The 11,230-nt window shown below is 42.6% G+C and overlaps 2 pseudogenes; one reads left to right on the top strand and one right to left on the bottom strand.

Moving 5' to 3' along the window:
- Positions 1 to 7,707: 7,707 nt before the first annotated feature.
- LOC134948148 (5S ribosomal RNA) lies at positions 7,708 to 7,826 on the bottom strand (annotated as a pseudogene).
- Positions 7,827 to 10,500: 2,674 nt separating this feature from the next.
- Positions 10,501 to 10,619, top strand: LOC134948144 (5S ribosomal RNA; annotated as a pseudogene).
- The last annotated feature ends 611 nt before the right edge of the window (positions 10,620 to 11,230 follow it).

Below are 11,230 nucleotides of genomic sequence, written 5' to 3'. Positions count from 1 at the left end.
CAAGGTAACCCCAGGGTATTTCTTTCAGTTACCATATAAGAAGTATTCATTCCTAGTAATGCCCCTAGTAAAGATGAGCTTGGAAATGTTTGTTGGACCATGTACAGACCCTTAATACGGGATGAGAAGGATTGAATGAAATACTTCGAATGACCTAGAAGCTTGTTAAACTTTTTTTTGTTTTTGTCTTTTGCAGAAATAGAAAACTCTCCATCTGGATAAGATCACTGGTAACACTAATTCGGCAAATGGGAGGTGGCTGTCTCTGTGCAAATGGACGGGCTCAATAAGGCATTGAGTGTCAGGGTGCAGACTTCTTTGCAAAATTGGAAAGGGGTCACAGTAGCTAATTTTAGATAGTGTGCTATTGAACATCACAAGAATAGTGTTAGGCGCAGAGAACAACAGGTGGAGAGGTTGAGGACGGTAAGTATACTGGCACATACAGGAAAGACCCATCAGTCCAAACACCAAATCCCTAATGGTCAATAATATGTTACACTTGTAGGAAGGAAGGGCATTTTGCCAGAGATTGTAGGAGTAGTAGGACACATAGTCAATATAGTCAATATAGATCCCCTAGACAGAAAACACAAGCCACATTATTAAACACATAGACGGGACCAAGGGACATATAGTAAGGAATCATAAGCCATATAGAAAACACAGATTCGGCTAATGAGAAGAACAAAATAAATGCAACATTACCCTTTGACAAAACTTGAAGACTAATGTCGCATTCTACTGTTCTAGATGCATGTCCATCACAGGTAGAGGAAATTATCTCACAGATACCGGGTTCCCTATGAACTTCGGATGGACAGGACACTGGATTGATGGCTGGGATAGTCCCAGTAGAGCTAAGACACACAGAATTTTTTTTTAAGGGGAGTAGACCAAGTAGAGAATCACTTCCCCATAGTGCCCAATCCAGTTGTCAAATTTTTATAAAATCTTCTCCACCTCTACAAACTCATCTGTCACCAACCTCTATTCTGTTTCTCTACAGTTTCCTCTTCATCTTTTGAGTTCACACAGGGTGGTACAATACATGGACCCAAGAACAGTTCAAACTCCACATGCCTAGGTCCTTCAGAGTTCTGCCAAAACCCAGTATATCTCAACAGCACGATGACACCAGTATTACTGCAGTGTGCCTTGTCATGCACAAAGGGTGGAGAATGGGAATACTGGTGAAGGGAAATTTTGTATAGACACTGATATGTCTGTTGGTGAATGGCAAACCTGACATTTTCTTTTTCATTTTCTTCTTCCTTCTCTCCTCTAGAGATGTTTCTTTTTTCTTTTTTTTTCTTTTTGAGTTATGCTCATGGTACTCTACATTGCACACACACGATAGTTAAATTAAGATACAAAAATTTGTGTTCCCTGCAGGAAGAGGCAGTCTGGAGGACAAAGGGGTATGGCCAGGAGTCCTCAGGACTGTGGGCAGGTGGACACGGTAAGCCAGTAGCCCCCAGAGCATACCTTCCAAGTCTAGCTGAGGTGGCACACGATCTGACTCATCTAGGCAAAGAGGGTAGGTGCAGGCTGATGAGAGCCTACTGGTGTGCGCCAGGATTCTATTCTCATGCAGGTAAAGAGAGCAATGTCCTGCTTTGCTTGCTTGAGGAAGAATATTGGTAAAGCAATACCAACAGAGCCATCCCATATCCCTCCTGCAGATGGATCTTTTCAGGAAATACAAATCGACTTCGTACAGTCAACACCCTTTAGGAATTATTGTTATGTATTGGTGTGCACTGATGTTTTCTCAAGCTGGGTAGAGGCATTTCCTGCCACCACGGATGCTGCTGTGTTTACCGCAAAGAAAAATTGCGCAGAAATTTGTGTGTAGATAATGGTACCCCTAGAAGTAGGAGCAAAGCTTGAAATTGTACTATTGTGATCATAGATACTGCCACTAGTATTATGTAGCTTCGGAACCACTCCCAGATCTTCACTCGACGAATCACACTCTTCGAAATTTGTTTTTGTTTTGGTATTTGTTAGTGATGAGCGGGTTCGGTTCCTCGGAATCCGAACCCCGCCGAACTTCACCCATTTTACACGGGTCCGAGGCATACTCGGATACTCCAGTATTGCTCGGTTAACCCGAGCACGCCCGAACGTCATCATCCCGCTGTCGGATTCTCACGAGATTCGGATTCTATATAAGGAGCCGCGCGTCGCCGCCATTTTTCACTCGTGCATTGGAAATGATAGTGAGAGGACGTGGCTCTCACTTTGTTTCAGAACTTTCAGGGGGCTGCAAATATCTTTATTCTGGGTACCAGCAGTATAGTAGGAGGAGTAGTGCAGAGTTTTGCTGACCAGTGACCACCAGTATTATACGTTCTCTGCCTGAAAAACGCTCCATATCTGTGCTCAGTGTGCTGCATATATCTGTGCTCACACTACTTTATTGTGGGGACTGGGGACCAGCAGTATTATATAGGAGGAGTACAGTGCAGAGTTATGCAGACCAGTGACCACCAGTATTATACGTTCTCTGCCTGAAAAATGCTCCATATCTGTGCTCAGTGTGCTGCATATATCTGTGCTCACACTGCTTTATTGTGGGGACTGGGGACCAGCAGTATTATATAGGAGGAGTACAGTGCAGAGTTTTGCTGACCAGTGACCACCAGTATTATACGTTCTCTGCTTGAAAAATGCTCCATATCTGTGCTCAGTGTGCTGCATATATCTGTGCTCACACTGCTTTATTGTGGGGACTGGGGACCAGCAGTATTATATAGGAGGAGTACAGTGCAGAGTTTTGCTAACCAAAGACCACCAGTATTATACGTTCTCTGCCTGAAAAACGCTCCATATCTGTGCTGCATTGTAGTATATAGTAGGAGTAAAGTGCATAATTTTGCTGACCACCAATATATAATATATAGGAGTACGGTACAGAAGGCCACTGCTCTACCTACCTCTGTGTCGTCAAGTATACTATCCATCCATACATGTGGTGCATTTCAGTTTTGCACAGTTTGCTGACCACCAGTATATAATATATAGCAGTACGGTACAGGAGGCCACTGCTCTACCTACCTCTGTGTCGTCAAGTATACTATCCATCCATACCTGTGGTGCATTTCAGTTTTGCACAGTTTGCTGATCACCAGTATATAATATATAGCAGTACGGTACAGTAGGCCACTGCTCTACCTACCTCTGTGTCATCAAGTATACTATCCATCCATACCTGTGGTACATTTCAGTTGTGCGCAGTATATATAGTAGTAGGCCATTGCTATTGATACTGGCATATAATTCCACAGAACAAAAATGTGGAGGGTAAAATAGGGAAAGATCAAGATCCACTTCCACCTCGTGCTGAAGCTGCTGCCACTAGTCATGGCCGAGATGATGAAATGCCATCAACGTCGTCTGCCAAGGCCGATGCCCAATGTCATAGTACAGAGCATGTAAAATCCAAAACACAAAAGTTCAGTAAAATGACCCAAAAATTAAAAGCGTCTGAGGAGAAGCGTAAACTTGCCAATATGCCATTTACGACACGGAGTGGCAAGGAACGGCTGAGGGCCTGGCCTATGTTCATGGCTAGTGGTTCAGCTTCACATGAGGATGGAAGCACTCATCCTCTCGCTAGAAAAATTAAAAGACTTAAGCTGGCAAAAGCACAGCAAAGAACTGTGCGTTCTTCTAAATCACAAATCCCCAAGGAGAGTCCAATTGTGTCGGCTGCGATGCCTGACCTTCCCAACACTGGACGGGAAGAGGTGGCGCCTTCCACCATTTGCACTCCCCCTGCAAGTGCTGGAAGGAGCACCCGCAGTCCAGTTCCTGATAGTCAAATTGAAGATGTCACTGTTGAAGTACACCAGGATGAGGATATGGGTGTTGCTGGCACTGAGGAGGAAATTGACAAGGAGGATTCTGATGGTGAGGTGGTTTGTTTAAGTCAGGCACCCGGGGAGACACCTGTTGTCCATGGGACGAATATGGCCATTGACATGCCTGGTCAAATTACAAAAAAAATCACCTCTTCGGTGTGGAAATATTTTAACACAAATGCGGACAACAGGTGTCAAGCCGTGTGTTGCCTTTGTCAAGCTGTAATAAGTAGGGGTAAGGACGTTAACCACATCGGAACATCCTTCCTTATACGTCACCTGCAGCGCATTCATCATAAGTCAGTGACAAGTTCAAAAACTTTGGATGACAGCGGAAGCAGTCCACTGACCACTAAATCCCTTCCTCTTGTAACCAAGCTCCTGCAAACCACACCACCAACTCCCTCAGTGTCAATTTCCTCCTTACACAGGAAAGCCAATAGTCCTGCAGGCCATGTCACTGTCAAGTCTGACAAGTCCTCTCCTGCCTGGGATTACTCCGATGCATCCTTGAGTGTAATGCCTATTGCTGCTGGCGCTGCTGTTGCTGCTGGGAGTCGATCGTCATCCGAGAGGGGAAGTCGGAAGACCACTTGTACTACTTCCAGTAAGCAATTGACTGTCCAACAGTCCTTTGCGAGGAAGATGAAATATCACAGCAGTCATCCTGCTGCAAAGCGGATAACTCAGGCCTTGGCAGCCTGGGCGGTGAGAAACGTGTTTCCGTTATCCACCGTTAATTCACAGGCAACTAGAGACTTGATTGTGGTACTGTGTCCCCGGTACCAAATACCATCTAGGTTCCATTTCTCTAGGCAGGCGATACCGAAAATTTACACAGACCTCAGAAAAAGAGTCACCAGTGTCCTAAAAAATGCAGTTGTACCCAATGTCCACTTAACCATGGACATGTGGACAAGTGGAGCAGGGCAGACTCAGGACTATATGACTGTGACAGCCCACTGGGTAGATGTATTGCCTCCCGCAGCAAGAACAGCAGCGGCGGCACCAGTAGCAGCATCTCGCAAACGCCAACTCGTTCCAAGGCAGGCTACGCTTTGTATCACCGCTTTCCAGAAGAGGCACACAGCTGACAACCTCTTATGGAAACTGAGGAACATCATCACAGAATGACTTACACCAAATGGACTCTCCTGGGGATTTGTGACATCGGACAACGCCAGCAATATTGTGCGTGCATTACATCTGGGCAAATTCCAGCACGTCCCATGTTTTTTTTTTTTTATTCTTTATTTTCATTTTGCAATATAGAACATTTTCCAAATATGTCAACAAACATATCAAAAGTAGAACATAGACAACAGTCTCGTATCTTATCAACTGTAGTTATAAAACATCAGTAAATGGTTGCGAAAAGGAAAGATTAACAGATTCCTATATATTATCTCAAACTGTGTACCGTTCAGCAGAAGTCACAGAATCTGAAATAAAGAGCAACCCCGTAACAATATCGCTTAGTAACACAGTATTTAAACAAAGTGTGAGGTAGTAAACATTTGGAAACAAACAAAGAGAGGAGGACAAGGGGAAGAAGGGAAAAGGGAGAAGAGGAATTGGGGGGGGGGAGTATATAGGCCACAAACGTAAAACATTTAGAGGGCACTGTGGGGGCCCCAACAACCTCCATCATTAGTGTGTATTCAGGGTGCATAGTCAGCATAGGTCTTAGTGGTTTTAAAGTCAATCCAAAGAAACCAGGTAGCTATATAGTCTGAGTGTTTATCTAAGGCGTCAGAATAAACATCTTCCATATGCATGTAAAAATCAATGCGTTGGAACCATTCCCATATTGTCAGTGGGTTGGTGGATCTCCAATGCACCTGGAGTACAGCTCTTGCCGCGTTATTTAAGTGCTTAAGGAGGGACTTCTTGTAGCAGGAAAGGGGTATATCTGAATGTGATAATAGCCAAAAGTCGGGACCCGGTGGAACTGGGCCTCCCAAAATCTTTGTTGATAGATCCATAATTGTATTCCAAAATGGGGCAATTGACGGGCAGTCCCACCATATGTGGATCAGTGTTCCAGTATCCCTACTACATCGCCAGCATAGAGGGGAAACTGAGGGGTAAAATTTATGTAGAAGAGACGGGCATCTATACCATCTCGTCAGCAATTTGTATTGTGTTTCCACAACGTCTAGGCTAGTGGAGCATTGTGCCATAACCCTGCAGTGTGTGTCCCATTGGATCTTGATTCCCCAATGTATTAAATCTTTATCCCAGGCGTCACAAAAAGAAGGGGCCGTAGGAAAGGAACCCTGTTGAAGAATCTTGTAGATACCCGACACTACATGTGAGGGGGCTATCTCTTGACTGCACATGGACTCAAAGGGAGTGAGAGCCTTATAAAGGTCTATCGCCTCTCGCTGTGAGGTAACAAAGTGGTGTACCTGAAGGTAGAACCAATAATCTTTAGCGGGTATATCGCCCGTTTTCTGTATTTCAGAGAACGTTTTGAGTTTGCCATGTGCAAGCAAGTGAATTACCCTAGTTACACCCGCCTCCTCCCATCTAGAAGCAATCTTATTAGACCTTCCCGGGGGGAATATCGGGTTGTCGAAAATAGGCATAAGGGATGTTCGTTTAGATGAGATTCCCATCTTGTAGCGAAGCGTCCGCCATAAAGCTAATGTGGGCCCCACAGTGGGATGTGATAAGCGACCAACTCTAGGGGACCAGGGCACTGCCTGTAGGTTAAGATTGGTGGAAGAAGACTCCAGGTCAACCCACTGCTTCCTATGGGAAGTGGGGCGTGACCAGTCCACAACTCTATGTAATAGTGTGGCATGGTAGTATGTAGTAATCATAGGTAATTGTTGTCCGCCTTGAGATTTCAGCCTAGATAAATGGCTATGCTTGAACCTAGGCTTCCGACCGCCCCAAATTAAATGGCTTATCGCCTTGTGTGCTTCAGCTAAGAATTGAGGGGGAAGTTTCAAAGGGATGGTTTGAAAAAGGTATAGCAACCTGGGGAGAACGTTCATCTTCACTATATTTATACGGCCTAGCCATGAGAACCTCTGCGTGAGCCAGTGCCTCATCTCCTGTCTCAGTTTGCGAAGTAGAGGGGTATGATTAATATTAGCTATAGTGGTGAGTGCCGATGAGATTTGAATTCCTAAATATGTGATATGGGATTTTTGCCATGTAAATTGGAATGATTGCGACAAGAGGGATGCCGTGGCAGGTGGGAGCGTGACATTCATTGCCATGGATTTCGAATAATTAATTTTAAAGTTCATGTATGGGGGGTATACCGCACAGGGGAATAATAAAGTATAGAGCGGATAATGTAATTACCAAAATAAGACGGTGTGCAAAGAAAACCACTGTTTTCTAGTTGGTCTTAGATTTGGTGGTGCACCCTGAGTCAGTAATGAAACATGCAAAGGGGAAGGAGAAAAGAAGACTCTTTTGTGGGCGCACTCTTATTTTTCTTGAAATCTCAAAATGAAGCAATGAGTATTATAAAAATATAATTTTATTAACAATATCAGTAAAATGATTAATTAGTAGTTGGATATACAAACAAAGAAATAAAGGGGGAAAAGAGAAAACAAAAAGAAACTGGAACGAATGATATAGGCGTAAATGCTTGGTGAACGTTCCAGTGCTGTCCGGGTTTCAGACACATAGATTTTCCACAGCTAACTGCCTGATAATATAATCCTGAACTGAAACAAGTCGATAGGCAGCTCCTCAATGATGATAATGGTTATGATTACTGGCCACTTGTATTAGGAAAGAGAATAGAAAAGACTGAATAGATAAGATGAATCTGCTGTCAGTGTTAGACGCTGAGCATGGTCGTCCCAATCTTCTACTGAACTGAGTATTCCTCAATAGTCTCCCACTTGAGTACTAACTCAGCCCAACACTGCTTAGCTTCCAAGATCGGAAGGATTCGGGCGTTGCCAGTGTGGTATGAAAGTAGAAAGTATATCCAATGTTGGTGGGCTCTGGAATCACTGATGAGAGTTCACGAAAATTGTAGTAAGAATAGGATAGTTGATAGATGGGAGAAGAAAATAGGGGATCTGCTGCCAATGTTAGACAGGGACGGATGCCCCTGAATCAATGGTGAGAGTCCTGAAAATAGGTAAATATAGGAAAGAAATAATGGAGATATGAGGAAAGGAAATTGAAACTAAATTGCTCTAATTAGCAACCTGTAGTGGGTTAAGGCTGAACACTATGACATTAGTGAAATATTTCTTGGTAATTGCACCTGAAGAGATCGTCAAAATAAATACTTCATTTTTGAACGAATATAGTAAAGATATGAAGAGAATAAATTTGAGCTAGATTGCTCTGTATAGCAACCTGTAATGAATTAAGGCTGAACACTAAAACATTGGTAAGGTGAGTGAAAATTTCTAGGTAATTGCACCTGAAAAAGTTATCAAAATGTATACCTCAAAAATGAAAACAAGCAGATGTCCTTTTGTTTTCCAACAAAATAGAGAAGATGGTTAGAAAGTGGCTAATTTATAATCTAATACTATAAACAATAGTGAAATGTAACTGATGAAAAAACCAAAAGTAGCTAAGTACATTCTCTATAATAATTGTAACAAGAGAGAAGTCTCTGAATAGCTGATAATTCAAATTAAATGAACAAGCTGTCAAAAAAAAGCATCAATTAACGGGATAAGGGAAATATGGTTATAATTAACCTTGGTTACAATTAACCCGTGCCATATAATGTTTGACAGAACAATGAATATAAAGAGATCATTTAAAAAAAGAAGCTAATGGTCGCGATGGACCAGATATGGTGTATTATGCAGCAATGTTGGTTTAAGTGTGTAGTTCGGGTAATATATAAAGATATTACCCGAGTCCAAGGTGAATGAGTCCTGCGCCGTGCTTCTGGAGCGAGACAGGGATTAGGTGCAGACAGGAGACGTCCGTGAAGCGGGTCCGTCACTGGGAGACGCTAGATCAAGGTGGGACGCTGAGCAGATGGAAAACGTCCGTGGAGAGGTCCGACGTTGTAATGCCGTGTGGCCGCTGTGCTGAATAATGCACGGTTAGTCCAAGTCTGTACGGGATGTCTTTAGGATGCGGTGTCAGATGTCCCGTAGTGAGAGCGCATGGCGGACAGGAAGAGTTGGGTGAATGCTGGTCCTGGATAGGACGTGGCTGAACGGAGCTGAGGCAGGCTGAGGATGGCTGTGTCCCCGGACAGGGGTGTGTGGAAGACGCGTTTCGCCCGTTCACCGGGCTTGGTCACTTCCTGATACATTGCAGGCTCCTGCGGGCTTTATTATGAAAAGGCTGGCCGTTATCCAGTCAATAAGGGGGTGTGTCATCCCATATTGAGATTGTTGCGAGGCTGTATTCACTCTTGAAATTAATGGTATGCCATTCTTATTGTCTTACAATCTGGAGCCCATTCACGAGCATAAAAAATAAAACAAAATAAGCAAATTAGTGTCTTTTTTGTATTCAGTAAAAACTGAGAATTATAACGATAACTTTAATAATTTAATGACAGTATGCTGGACCCGCATGTGCAATATATAAAAAAAAAAAAAAAAGGGAGACATGCATGTATATTGCCATGTCAGTAAGGTGATTCTGATTAATTGATATAAATTAGATTAGTTTAAATATATTAAGGTAGCAAAGTAGCTGAAGAGAGGGAAGGGGAATGGGTAGCCAGAGATGAAAAAAGCACAGCGACTGGCAAGACGGGGACAAAAAAAGGGGGGGGGGGGGCGTCTGACATGATACGTATTGAATGAGAGCTCAAACTGTGTTATTGCTCTGTGGTGTCGAATATCTAGGTTGTAATAAATTATTAAGATGGAAATATATGGTAATGATTTTTTAAGGCCAGGGTGTACGAAATAAATAGGTACGTGCGTAAATAAATGAGTGGAAGATGGCAGTATGGGGAGAAGGGGAAAGAAAGGGGAAAGGCAGTGAAGGTGGCTAGTGTGGAGGAAAACAAGGTAAAGGGATTGGTTGAATTATTATAGAGAATGTACTTAGCTACTTTTGGTTTTTTCATCAGTTACATTTCACTATTGTTTATAGTATTAGATTATAAATTAGCCACTTTCTAACCATCTTCTCTATTTTGTTGGAAAACAAAAGGACATCTGCTTGTTTTCATTTTTGAGGTATACATTTTGATAACTTTTTCAGGTGCAATTACCTAGAAATTTTCACTCACCTTACCAATGTTTTAGTGTTCAGCCTTAATTCATTACAGGTTGCTATACAGAGCAATCTAGCTCAAATTTATTCTCTTCATATCTTTACTATATTCGTTCAAAAATGAAGTATTTATTTTGACGATCTCTTCAGGTGCAATTACCAAGAAATATTTCACTAATGTCATAGTGTTCAGCCTTAACCCACTACAGGTTGCTAATTAGAGCAATTTAGTTTCAATTTCCTTTCCTCATATCTCCATTATTTCTTTCCTATATTTACCTATTTTCAGGACTCTCACCATTGATTCAGGGGCATCCGTCCCTGTCTAACATTGGCAGCAGATCCCCTATTTTCTTCTCCCATCTATCAACTATCCTATTCTTACTACAATTTTCGTGAACTCTCATCAGTGATTCCAGAGCCCACCAACATTGGATATACTTTCTACTTTCATACCACACTGGCAACGCCCGAATCCTTCCGATCTTGGAAGCTAAGCAGTGTTGGGCTGAGTTAGTACTCAAGTGGGAGACTATTGAGGAATACTCAGTTCAGTAGAAGATTGGGACGACCATGCTCAGCGTCTAACACTGACAGCAGATTCATCTTATCTATTCAGTCTTTTCTATTCTCTTTCCTAATACAAGTGGCCAGTAATCATAACCATTATCATCATTGATGAGCTGCCTATCGACTTGTTTCAGTTCAGGATTATATTATCAGGCAGTTAGCTGTGGAAAATCTATGTGTCTGAAACCCGGACAGCACTGGAACGTTCACCAAGCATTTACGCCTATATCATTCGTTCCAGTTTCTTTTTGTTTTCTCTTTTCCCCCTTTATTTCTTTGTTTGTATATCCAACTACTAATTAATCATTTTACTGATATTGTTAATAAAATTATATTTTTATAATACTCATTGCTTCATTTTGAGATTTCAAGAATAATAATTTTAAAGTTCGACATGTCTCCGAACCGCGCAAATTCTTTCATAAGGTTGGGTAGTGAAATCAAAGGATTCGTTATGACCGCCAATAAGTCATCCGCAAAGAGGGCCAGACGATGGTCAGTTTTGCCCACCTGCAGGCCCGCAATGTTAGGGTTGCATCTAATCGCATGAGCCAGGGCCTCCATGCATAGAACAAAAATTAGGGGTGACAGCGGGCAACCCT

The sequence above is a fragment of the Pseudophryne corroboree genome, chromosome 1 (genome assembly GCF_028390025.1).
Source record: "Pseudophryne corroboree isolate aPseCor3 chromosome 1, aPseCor3.hap2, whole genome shotgun sequence".
NCBI lineage: Eukaryota > Metazoa > Chordata > Amphibia > Anura > Myobatrachidae > Pseudophryne > Pseudophryne corroboree.
The sequence above is the reverse complement of the archived record's forward strand: the minus strand, read 5'-3'. Positions and strand labels throughout refer to the sequence as shown.